The sequence below is a fragment of the Ochotona curzoniae genome, unplaced genomic scaffold (assembly GCF_017591425.1).
Source record: "Ochotona curzoniae isolate NIBS_2020 unplaced genomic scaffold, NIBS_Ocur_1.0 scaffold_4505, whole genome shotgun sequence".
Taxonomy (NCBI): Eukaryota; Metazoa; Chordata; class Mammalia; order Lagomorpha; family Ochotonidae; genus Ochotona; species Ochotona curzoniae.
The window spans coordinates 48,104,601-48,117,596 of NW_024467118.1; the positions used below are offsets into that span (position 1 = coordinate 48,104,601).

The following is a 12,996-nucleotide window of genomic DNA, read 5'->3' on the forward strand; positions in this document are numbered from 1 at the left end:
GTGGTTCCTTCAGTAAGGCTGACAGAGAACTTTGGGAGAAGTACTGCAGCAGAAGGTATTCTTCTCAGTGATACATACATACACACACACACACACACACACACACTCAATTACTTTCTGAGTAAATTTGTAGATATCCCACATCCTGAGGCATCTTCTCCTAGATCTGTGGTTGTCAGACCATGGCCTTGCACTTTGCTGTTTAGTAGAAATTCCACAATTCTGCTTGTTCTGGCCCTGGGTTATCTTTTATTCATAGGACAAGTTGTGCTTTTGCATTGAATCTTAGCAACAGACTTGAGGGCTACTCTTTGTTTCTTCTCAAGCATCTACCAGAAATGACTGCAACAGCAGAGGTTGCTCGTTTTGTAGGTTATGATGTTGCATAAATTATGTTGTTGATGAGTACTTATTGTTCTATGTAAAAGAATTGTTCTCCACTTAGAATAGATGTTTACTTACTGTTAAGACAGTCACAATTCTTTTTATGAAAACCTGTGTTGCTAGGGTGAGCATTTAGCATGGCAGTTAAGATGACACACACTGTATCTGAGTGTATGGTTTTGATATCTGGCTTCAACTCTTGCCTGCAGCTTCCTTCTAAAGCAGACTCTGGGAGGAGTCTCGTTCTCTCTCCCCATCCCCTTTCATTCTCTCTCTTCTCTAGAAAAAATAGTATATTGCTAAGCTTTATCAACAGCTCAAAATTAATGAACCTGCTTTCTTTGACCATAGTCTGAATTGTTGTTGTTCTAATTTTTCTGATCAATTAGAGTACTGTGAAATCTTACTTAATTAGCATTTTTAGAACACTAAATTTTGGAATAGTTGCCTAAAGTAGGGAATGTGTTTTACTTAGATTAAACAATTGATGAACACACCTACTTTTGTTTCATTTGTATTATGAATACAGGTGCATATTTTCTAATTCCTGTGAAGTCATTCAGCTTCACCAGGCTGGAATATGCTAAAACAAAACAAACTAGAAAGACCTAGAAGGTGATTCTGTGTACTTCTGTGGTTGTTTGCTTCATTTCTAAGTCAGCATGAGTAATTTTCGCAGTATGATTATAGAGCTAGAAATGCTTCCTCCCAAGTAAATATATCCTTTCTTAAAAAGTATGGTTGGGCCAGCATGTGGTAGAGTGGGTTCGGCTGTCTCCCGCAGTACCAGTGACCCTTATCTTACTGACTTGTGTCCTGGCTACTCAGCTTCCATTCCAGTCCCCTGCTAATGTGCCTGGGAACACAGTGAGTGGAAGATGGCCTACATGCTTGGAACCCTGCACCGACATGGAAAACGCAGAAGAATTTCCTGTCTTCTGCCTGGTCCAGCCCCTGCTGTTGCAGCCACTTGGGGAATGAACAAGTGAATGGAAAAATCTCTGTCTCTCCTTCTCTACATGCCTTTCAAATAAAATAAATCAATCTTTTAAAAGTTGATTTAGTTTGGAGAGGAAAAGGAAGTATTTGCCTAGTACATGCTAAGATTGGGAAGTATTTTTCTGTTTTACTATCATAAAGCAAAAGGAAATAGGCATAATGAGTGGATTAATTTAAAATATCATAGTAACAAAGGAGAGGGCTACTGAATAACTGATATGAATGTTTTTTTAGATACTAAGGTAATGGATTTTTAATGTCTGAAAATAGTTTCGATGCACTTGCATATGAAAATAATATTAAAATTGCATGCTTCTGTCACAAAATGTAAATTATTTGAATGTTCAGTATTTTGCAAGTGATTCTGAAAATGTTATGAGTCATGAACAGTAAAATAAGATTATGTTATAGGGGAACATAAAAGAAGAAATCGCACATACCTCAAGTAAAAGTAGTACACCATGTGAAAAATCAATAAATGCACACAAACTGCTAAGGAAAAGGTTAGCGTGGGTGGAGAAGGAGATGAAGTATAAAACCAAAAGAATCCTGGCAGACTTTTACTAAAAGAATAAATGAATATAAATTTGTTTTTAAAGATGAAATGGAATGAGGCTGATTAGAGAAAAAAAAGTTCATAGAACTTTCAGGTTTATGAGAAATAAAGGTACATTGATTTCTACATAGTTCCTTTTGTTGGAGTCTGGCAGAGGGCACAGGGGTAGGAGTTAAATGTGTCAGAAAAGTCACATTGTTTCCAGTTAGGAGGAAAGGTAATTTAATATTAGTAGTGTTATTTTGCCATAAAACTGGCTTATGATTGCTCTGAAGTGAAAAAATTCCTTGTATGTTTGTAGTTGGACTGACGCTGTAGGTAGATGTATCTGCTTTATGAGTGCTAAAACCACATATCAGTTTCTATAAGGTACTTAGCCCAGTATCTGGCATATTCCCAAGTGTTAGCTCCTACTGGAATTGCTATTGTTATTGTTGTTAGACAAAGGGCAGCATATATGTTTAAGTTGTGAGCGCTAATCAATGACTGAAAGCCAGCAGAAGGGCACTGTCAGGTTCAGGACTTTGAGACCCAGTCTGTAACAACAACTCTTCTCTCCGCCTATTAGGGCCAGAGAAGACAAAGATTCAGATATCACTGTTACTACTGATGGGTGATGGAGAGTACGATTCTTATTGCAAGTGGTGTCCTTTCTAAACTCTAACTTAGGGTTTATCTTCTCCAGCTAACAGAGCAGGACCAGAACAAACCTCCTGGTCCCGGATTCTCCCTCTCTCATCTCCCTGGCAGGCCCAGAGCCTATGTGCTGGAGGCTGAGAACACTTACCCTTCAGAGGAAGGAGGAAAGACATGCTGTACACTGCCGAATTCTTCCTCCCCTGTGATCGTATTAAAACACTCCTCCTGTACTGGGGAGGATGAGTGAGTGCAGAGGGACCAGGGACTGGCGCCTCTCGTACTGGAGTACACCATCAAGCATTGGAGGTGTCGTGCTATGTTCATCCTTAAGAGAACAAACCAGTTGCTACTTAGCAGGGAAAAAAAATGTCATTTGCAAGGTCTGTTAGAGAGGTAGTAAACAGTGATGGAAGGCAATATGTTGGCAGTTCTTGGCTCCTTGTTTTGGGGCAGGGTGAGAAACTCTGGCTTGAGGTGTTTGCTGATCTCTGTGGAGTTGGTATCTAGCCACAGCTAGTTTAAAGCCTCCAGTATGATGCTGCTTACAGGAGAGTTGGCAAGAAATGGTTGTTAGTACACTGCTTTAGGTGTATCCTGTTGTAAGAGTACTTCCACAGGTTTGTGGAAAAGTTGAATTGAAAAATAAGTTGATATTACTGTGAAGAAGTTGGAATACAGGCATAGTTTTTTCATAATACACCTTTTTCATGAGCCTTTTTGAAGAGCTTTTAAAAAATATTTTATTTATTTTAAAGGCAGACTTTATGAAGAGAGGAGAGACAGAGAAAGGTCTTCCAAATGCTGTTCACTCCCCAAATGGCTGCAATGGCCAGAGCTGAACTGATTGAAGCCAGGAGCCAGGAGCTTCTTCTGGGTCTCCCATGTGGATGCAGGGGTCCAAGGGCTTGGGTCCATTCTTGACTGCTTTCCCAGGCCATTAGCAGCAAGCTGGATGGCAAGTGGAACAGCCAGGATACAAACCAGTTGCCTATATGCTGGTGCTAGCAGATAGAGGCTTAGCCTGGTATGCTACCACGCCAGCTATTAAACACTTACTAACTTTTAAGAATACGACTTATTAAGTTGTAAGTTTGTATAATTGAATTTTTAATAATGATAGATTGAATTCCTAAAATTCAATGACCAGCTTTTGCAAGCAGACATAAGCCTCATGAACTGGCTGTAGCACAGTGCTCAGAGGTGGCCACATGTGCCCTGCTGTCTGACAACCCTGTGCTGGACAGAAATGCAGTTCTTCCAGAGCCATCACAAGAAGTCAGCCTGTAGTGATCAGTCAGGTACCTTAAGTACACCTGGCCAAGAGCCTGGATCAAGTCGGCCTGGGCATAATAGACCTGGTTTTTGGCTTTGCTCCTTGTAAGCTGAATGACTTTTGACAAATTGTTTAAGCTCTGAGCCTTAGTTTTAAATGTGAACTGGACAAAATAATTCCTATTTCATGGGATTGTTTCAATAATTAAGTGAGATTAAACAGGTGGTACTCTAACAGAGTTCCCAGGTCATCCTGTGCTCCTAATCAGAATTTTAAACACAAACAAAACAGTTGCCAGGAGGAGGCAGCAGAATTCTCAGAACCTGGCATAAATAGCATTAACATCTAAGATGTGAGAGCACAGTATTTTATTTCAGGAAAAAAAACTTCATTCCAAATTTTTATTAAAGCAACTGGTACTTTTGCAATATAGGTCATAAAAGCAATCCACTACCCAAGGCATTCAGTGCTGTACTCCAGCTGTTAGTTGGGGGACCCCCCCAGAAGTCCCTGGGCTAAAGGCTTCTCTCCAAAGTGGCACCATTGGAGAGAGCAGAATCGTCAGCAGGTGGCTCCTAGCGGGAGGTCCTTAAGTCACTAGTCTCATAGGACACAGAGGGCATCCTGGCAGGAGAACTGTTGCAGGAGCCTGTTGGGCCCCATTCACTCTGTTGGCTGACTGCTTATGTCCTCCTGCCCCTGCATACACTCCTGCCAGGGCCTGGAGCTTGCTGTTTAGACTTTCAGCCTCTACACTGTGAGTTGAAGGAACTGCTCTTCCTTTCATAGAGCCCTCACTTCAGTTATTTTGTTGTAGTAACAAAAAGCTGACTTACATACATTCAGTGAATGTTCTAAACAAAATGGCTGAATGTAAGAATTAAGAATGGAGCCTACCACTGTACATATAAGCTTTTAATTGTGATCCTGACAGAAATATGAGGGACACTAGAAGTGGCTAGATAAATAGAGAACAGGAGAATATTTAGCAATGCAGTTTGGGGACTGTCCCTGTGGCACAGTGCATTAAGATGACACTTGCAGTGCTGACATCCAGCATGCATGCTAGCCAAGTCCTGACCATGTGACCATTTGGGGAGTGACCAGCGGGTGGAAAAATCTCTCTGTCCCTGCCTCTGTCTCATCCTCTCTGTAACTCTGCCTTTCAAAGATATCTTTAATAATAATAATAAACCAGCTTTTTGTGTGTATATATATTATTATGTGGTTATTTTAAAAAGATAAATATATATATAAATAAGATTAAGAAAATAACTTGTTAACTGATAAAAGCTGAACACTTAATATATTTTCAGGTTACAAAATATTTCACATTAAACATACTTTGTGAAAATATAGCTCAGAACCTGTTGTTACCTTTGGTAGTATTCAAAGACAAGAAGGCATTTCAGAATACTTTTTCTTTGCTCATAATATTGATAAAAACTGTCATGACACCTAGTTTTAGAAAATAGACAACCTATTTTGCTGCTAGTAGGAGTACAAATCACTACGATTCTCTTGTTTTCTCTCTCTCTCTCTCTCTCTCTCTCTCTCTTTTAAAGAGTTATAGAGAAAGGTGGGAAGGGACTGGTTTCTTTCACATATTTCCCCAACAGCCAAGGCTGGGTCAGTCCACCTGGAAGCCAGGAGCTTCTTCAGGTCTCCACTTGGGCGCAGTGGCCCGATGATTTAAGCCAGCCTCCAGTGCTTTCCCAGGTTGTAAGTAGGAAGCTGGATCAGAAATAGAGCAGCCAAGACTCAAACCAGTGCTTACCTGGGATGCCAGTAGCTCAGGCTGAGGCTTGGCTTGCTTCATCACCATGTTGGCCCCAAATCATTACATCGCTGCAGCACAGTGTTACAGGGAGAATGTACATTATTTTATCCACTTGTTACCATATAATAATTTATCATGAGAAAATGATTGTGAATGTGTGGAACGATTTTTTGAAGCATGTTTCCTGAATTTTTTCCTTAATTCTTGCTTTATAATTTATTTTAAGAAGGAGAGAACATTCTCTTATCATCTGATTCATGTCCCAAATACCCACAACATCTGGGGATGGAAGTCAAATTGAAGCTGGGAGCTGGCCAAAGCAGGTGGGCTGCATGGATTGCCTGAGCCATGATCTGCCCCTTGATGTCTGCATTGAAAGAGAGCCGGAATCCAGGCGTTCTGACGTGAGATGTGGGCATCTTAGCTTGTGCTTAGCTGCTGGCCAAACATCTACCTCTAAGGCTGGAAATAATCAAAATGCCTAACAATAAGGATTTGGTTAAAAAGTTAACAAAAGGGTTTGGTTAAAATTTCATCATTTTCATCATTGTATAGAATTAGCATAATTATATTTTAAGGTATTAACTATAAAAGTGGTGAATAAAAAGGTCCTAAGACATTATACAGAGCATAAACTAAATCTCACAAAACAAAACGTTATGCTTGCATTAAAACGGTTATATAAAATACACCAAATGTTAATAGTGGTTGACTTTGAATATTGTACTTTGTGTATTTTCTCATTTGCTTCAATGAAGATATGTTACTTTAAAGAAAAATGAAAACTGGCTCAGACAGAGAAAAGTAAACTCTTCCCAGGCATTTATCAGGCTGGAATAAGAGACACTAAGTCCAACAACAAAGAAATAGGAAACAATATTTCACTTGAGTAAATACAGGTACAAAATGCCATAATGATCCTCCTCTTTCAGTTATTCACTGAGAAAATTTAATATCTATATACTATGAGAGAGCCCAATACAATGACTCAGTGGCTAAATTCTTACCTTGCAAGCACTGGGATCCCATATGGTCACCAGTTTGTGTCCCAGCTGCTCCACTCCCCATCAGCTATCTACTTGTGGCCCAAACCTTGAGACCCTGCACGCACATGTGAGACCAAGAAGTTCCTGGCTCCTGGTTTTGGACCAGTTCAGCTCCAGCCCATGCAGCCATTTGGGGAGTGAACTAGTGTACAGAATATCTTTCTCTTTGTCTCTCCTTCTCTCCTTGTAAATACGATCTATCTTAACAACAATAGTAAATACCGGCCTGGCGTAATGGCGCAGTGGTTAAGGTCCTCGCCTTGCACACCCGGGATCCCATATGGGCGCCGGTTCTATCCCGGTGGCCCTGCTTCCCTTCCAGCTCCCTGCCTGCAGCCCAGGAAAGCAGTCGAGGACGGCCCAAAGCTTTGGGACCCTGCACCCACGTGGGAGACCGGGAAGAGGCTCCTGGCTTCGGATCAGCATAGCATTGGCCATTGCGCTCACTTGGGGAGTGAATCATCGGACGGAAGATCTTGCTCTCTGTCTCTCCTCTCTGTATATCTGCCTTTCCAATAAAAAGAAAAAATAAATCTTAAAAAAAAACAATAATAATAAATAAATCTTTAAGAAATACTATCAGAAAATTTTCTGTTTGGAGTTCTGTCGGCTTCCTGCTCTTGCCAGAAGATTGTAAGAACAGAGCATGATACGTGGCATAACCGTGATTTATAACCCAGAGACAGGGCTACAGATAAGAGTGTTCTAGACTAAACCTACCATGTTAACTTTGTAGTTTCTGGGGAAATAGAATCCTCCTGTACCCGAAGTTGATCATTTAACAGGTTCTGGCATGAACCTGCTTCAGAGTGCAGCTTGAGGTGTGGTGTTCCTCCTAGATGTTAGGATGCCCATGTCTGATAGCAGAGTGCCTGTGTTCAATTCCCAGTGCTGACTCTCGATCCAGCTTCCTGCTTGTGTACATCCTGGAGAGCAACAGGGGATGGCTGAAGTAATTAGGTTTTTGATTTGTTAATGATTTTTTAAAAATCTGTGTAAGATGTGTGTACATGAAATTTCTTTGGTTTGGTATGTAAATATCCTTGAAACAAATTCTAGTAGAATTCTCAACTACTCTGAACAATAGACAGTAGAAGGGCAAGAAATGCATGCACTTTCTAAGGCAATTACTTTGAAGTCCTGTGTAGCATTCCACATAAATTTCATGTTGGCTGAAAGAGTTCATAGACTGAGAGCCAGGATGGAAATACAGAGGGTCTGGAGCAAGTTGTGTCAGTGTGGCTTTGTCCTTGTCCCCAGGGCAAGGAAAACCTGTGGTTAGGATCTTGCCAGAGTTAGAAGACAACATAATTTTTGTTTTGTAGCTTCTCCTTCATATGAATTACATTTTTATTATATATTTTTTAAAAATCAAGAATCAACATAATGTTTGCAAATATCAGTCTCATGATTCTTAAACCCCACAGCAGCAAGGCCGAATGCTTCTCTGGAGGAAGAAAGTTGGTAACTGGCAGGAATCCTGGGGTGTCTGGGCCCTCAAGAGTTTCCAGTATTTGGATATGGAGTTGTGTGGCTTTGTTGAGAAAGTGAGAATGAAAAAGCTACTTCCTCCTTTTCTCTGTAGTGTCAAGTGATTGTGACTTCAGCAAATTCAGTGATTATTTTCGGATGCCCACTATGTGTAAAGCATGATTGTAAAAAAATTCTGATGTATATAAAGATGAATTGGTTATGGTTACTTGGAATCCATAATGGTGTTTGTAATCTGGCAAAGGAGACCCATGTGGATTTAACAAACAAAATAGGACGCAAGGTATTAAAGGCCAGAAGAGGAGTACAGAACTAAAGACATGGATAACAGCAAATATTGCCTCACAGAAGAGGAATCTGAGAAATCCATACAGAAGCCTGTGAGCTGAGATTTAATGAGATTACAGCAGATAAGTGGTAGCAGTTTTATTTAGGAAGGGGAAGAAACAGGAGAGAGAGTAGAATTGTTCAGGGTATTGTGTGTGGTCTGGATAGGCAGAAACAGTATTCAAGAGGGATGTAGAAGGTTGAGAAGATCTGGCATAGGCCATGTTTATATATCTTGAACAGTATTGATATGATAAACATTGACCTATATTGAATTTTAGAATAGGAGGAAAAAGATTACGGACCTGAGCTTTAGTTAGGCAACCCAAGTGTACTTCTGGCTCAAGTACTTAAAAACAATGGGACCTTGTGCAGATTTATTTATCCACTTGAACTCCAATTTTCCTTTCTGTAACATGGAGAAATTATAGCACCTTAATAGGAATTAAGTGAGATCATGTACATTGAACTGTCTTGACAAGGATCTGGTACCTACTGAACGGAATCCATAAATGCTAGCTGGCATTACCTTATAATTTTATGGTTTCATTTTAAAAATGAGCCTTACTCAGATGGTATGTTTTTTCTTCATGTTATTCATGACTTATTTTTTTCCAAAGCATGAATCATTCAGGATATTAAGGGAATAATTTGTTCAGAGTAATTATTTCTCCACAATAGATATTAGAGGTATTAACTCTTATTAATGTTGCTATTTTAATATGCATTGAGTGCTTGCCATATGTGGAATGCCAGGTGAGATACAATAGGAGAATACAGGGCAGAGTTCCTATATTCGAGAGGCTCCTGATCCTGTTGGAAGAAAAAAAGTGGTGTATTTTTAATGCAGATAAAAGTACCATTTTATCTGAGGCTGAAAAATGTGTCATTATTTTTGGAATGAGTGTTACACCTTAAAATAACAAGACACATTATTTTCTTTGTTCACAGAACTCTGTGAAAGTATGATTAGCCAATAAATTGGTACTATTATAAAGCAGAAGTAATTTAGGATTTCAGAGAAGACATGTATTGATGTGTATTACAGGCACTGGGGAGAACCTGAGGGAAGAAGTAACACAGGTAAGATCAAGTTTGGTGGACAAGTAGAGTCAGAAGGAAGCACAATATGAGTAAGAGCCTACAGAGCAGTAATTTTGAAATGGCACTATAGAAATTGATAGAACATTCTTATTAATATAAAGAGAACAGATTTCTTGTAGGTATAGATACAATTCTAAGAATCTAATGATGCTTCCCTTGCACATTTAGATCAAGAAGAAAAGCTGCATTGAATAAGAGAGTCAGTGCAAATTGTGCAGGGAATGGCAGGCCAGAGCAGGGAGTTACTCCTCTGGGCAGATTAGTGGAGATGTTAGCAAGGGAGGGATGAGATGAAAGTGGTCTTGCAGGAAGATGTTCTGGCAGAAGTGCTCAGGGTGGTTTGGGTGGGAGGGAGGATTGAAGTCAGAGAGACAGATTGTTTAGCTGTTGCAGGGACCTGAAGAAGACCTAAAATTGAGTGATGACCGAAGAGTAAGAAAGGAGCTGACAGGTTTTCAAGGGCTAGATCCTAGGCTTGGAGACAAATGTTTACTGGTGGAGTCTCTAAGATGGCAAGCTTTTGAGAGGAATGATAGTACCTAGCATAGAAATAGAGATAAGGAAAGCTTTTTGAGCAGGAAAAAAGGTTAGTTTGAATAGTTTGTAGGTAAATAGGTTAGGTAAGTAGTTTAGGAAAGGTAGATGGAGTCAGCAATGTGGGATAGCTGGTACTTGTAGAACCAGCATCAAATATAACTAGTTTGAGTCTTGGTTGCCCAACTTCCAATCCAGCTCCCTGCTAATGAACGGGGGAAAGCAGCGAAGATGGACCAAAGGCTTGCCCCTAGCACCACACGGGAGATCTGGAAGAAGCTCTTGGCTTTTGGATTCTGCTTGTCTTATCTCTAGTCGTTGCAATCATTTTGAGGCGTGAACTAGCAGATAGAAAATTTCTCTCCCTCTCTCCGTAATTTGCTGCCTTGCAAATAAATAATCTTTATAAAAAGTTAGGAGATTGGCCATAATTGCATCATTTTAACACACCTGTGCTAGCTTCATCTTTATTTTGCCTTGTTGCTTTGGTTTATATATGCATGTTTTCATATTTACAATCATAAAGTACATGCCATTTCACATTTTAAGTTATTGTGTCACAAAATACACTTGCACAACCTTTATAATGTTTTTTTACTGTTTAAAATGCATATAAAGGGAACAAATTTTATGTTTTTCATCTATCTATCTATCTATCTATATATCTATATATATATATATATAGATATAGTTTTAAGAGTACAGTGATGCCTCCCAGTATACTTCCCCTGTATAATTGGCTGAGTACTTTTACTTTGATCTGTCCTGGAGCACTCTGAAAACAGGAAACACAATGATGGACTCATTCCTGTGGGTCCAGAACACAGGAAAAAGTACCAAGTGCTTATTTAGTGAAAACATACTTTACCAAATAGATTAGTTCCATACTTTTCTTTGTAGAGGGTGCTACAACAAACACATGTATGACAGTTTGGTGTTTTGCTTATTGATTTTTTTTTTGTTGTTGTTAACTGTCTAGGCCAGAAGGTCTATCTGCATGCAGGATGTCCAGGTGGCAGTGTGTGGGCTGTTTGGAGGTCCATTCTTGCAGTTACGCAGAGTCAGTGTTTCCATTCGTAGACATGCTTTCCACCACATTCAAGGTTAAATTAAGGGCTTAAATCCTCTAAGGATACAGGTTTATGTCTGCTTTTTAAAAGTGGTTTCCCAGCCATTTAGTAGCTAGCAGAAATATTAACTTAGCTGTCTTCCTGTTTTGCCACTATTGACAGGAATGAAGGCGGTTGCAATGGTGTTGATCATCAATGTTCTAATGAGGCCTTAGTTTGGAAAACTAAGGTGGAGTCCTCAAGGAGCTCTTTGGGTTGGCCTTTGCTCATGAGATGACGACCTACAGGGAGTTCTTTAGTTAGGAACTTGTTTTCCTCCTGTGACATGTCCTGAAATAAGAGTCTGGGGCTGTTATGAGGGCTTGTTGACATCACTGGAGATCTAAACTCCTCCTGCCTTATTTCTGTGCCATCCTTATCCCTGTGGCTTATCTTCTTGGTTTCAAGGTGATTGCTGTACCTTTTCCAACAGTTTTTTTGTCTTATATAGAGAAATGAGGGAAGCTCAATGACAAAAGTTTGAAAGTGCTTTTCTATGGAGTTTGCTCCTTGAGAAGACTCCTGGAATTCACCTCCTAGCAGATTCCGCTTTTATCTCCTAGACTGGGACTATATCAAAGGGCCAGTGCTAGAAAGAAGGCGATTAGCCTTGTTAACTGGGTGCATTGCTTTCCTTGATGAAACTGCGATTCAGTTAGTGAAGCAGAAAGGGAGGATGGATGTTGGGTGTGCAACGGGCTGTGTTTGCCACAGCCTCCAGGTGACTTGCTGACAATGTTTATAAGTCTGTTCATTGAGATAGTGAGAATCTGGCATCAGTATTTATATCGCATGAATAAAAAAAATTATGAAATCCTGAGAAATCCATGAATAGCTATAATGTGATGAGTTTGCATTTCTCCTCTAGATTTTAGTTGAAAAACAAAAAAATGATTTTGTGTCCTAAAAAACAGATATAGTATTACATCTTACAATGCTGCAGATTTTGTGTTCAAAGTAAGAATTAATGTTGAATAACTTTATTATGAGCAGAATCTAAGACAACCAACATTTAAGGGCTAAAGAAAAACTCAAAACAGGGCCCAGCATGGTGGCCTAGCAGCTGAAGTGCTCGCCAGGATCTTGGCAGCCCCATGTCCCATCCAGCTCCCTGCTTGTGGCCTGGGAAGACAGTCGAAGACGGCCCAAAACCTTGGAATCCTGCACCCGTGTGGGATACCTGGAGGAGGTTCCTGGCTCCTGGCTTCGGATTGGCATAACACTGGCCATGGTGGTCACTTGGGGTGTGTGAACCATGGGGTAGAAGATCTTCCTCTCTGTCTCTCCTCCTCTGTATATGACATTGCAATAAAAATTAATAAATAGTTTTTAAAAAACCCTTAGGACAATCAATTAGGTTAGGACAGTACTCGGTAATCATTGCATAACTTGAGCCAACAAATTTCCACATCCAAAACAGTCATAATTCCAAGATGGTACCCAACAGCTAAAAAGAATTTTTTTTTTTTAACAAAAAAGAAAGAAATTGTGTTCTTGACTCAGAGACCTTCCCAGGCACATGTAAATGTATCTGGTTTTCTGTTCTAATGTTCTCAATTCCCAGTAAGTGATAGAATTTCCAGGGTAGCTTTGTAAAGTACTGATACTAGAGTTCCACAGATTCTATCATTTGAGGATGGACTTCTAAATGAGAAGTAATGGGAACATTAACTGAGACAGTGACAATGAGGCTAGGGGCAAGAGGATAGATTTGAGAAGAATTTAGGGCAATGCTACCCGAAGTTATGCAATGA

At 39.9% G+C, this 12,996-nt stretch overlaps 1 protein-coding gene across 3 annotated transcripts in view; it reads left to right on the forward strand.

Moving 5' to 3' along the window:
• Window positions 1–12,996, forward strand: part of SNX25 (sorting nexin 25) — a 110,649-nt gene that overhangs the window by 50,116 nt on the left and 47,537 nt on the right. The gene's annotated exons all lie outside the window — the stretch shown is intronic.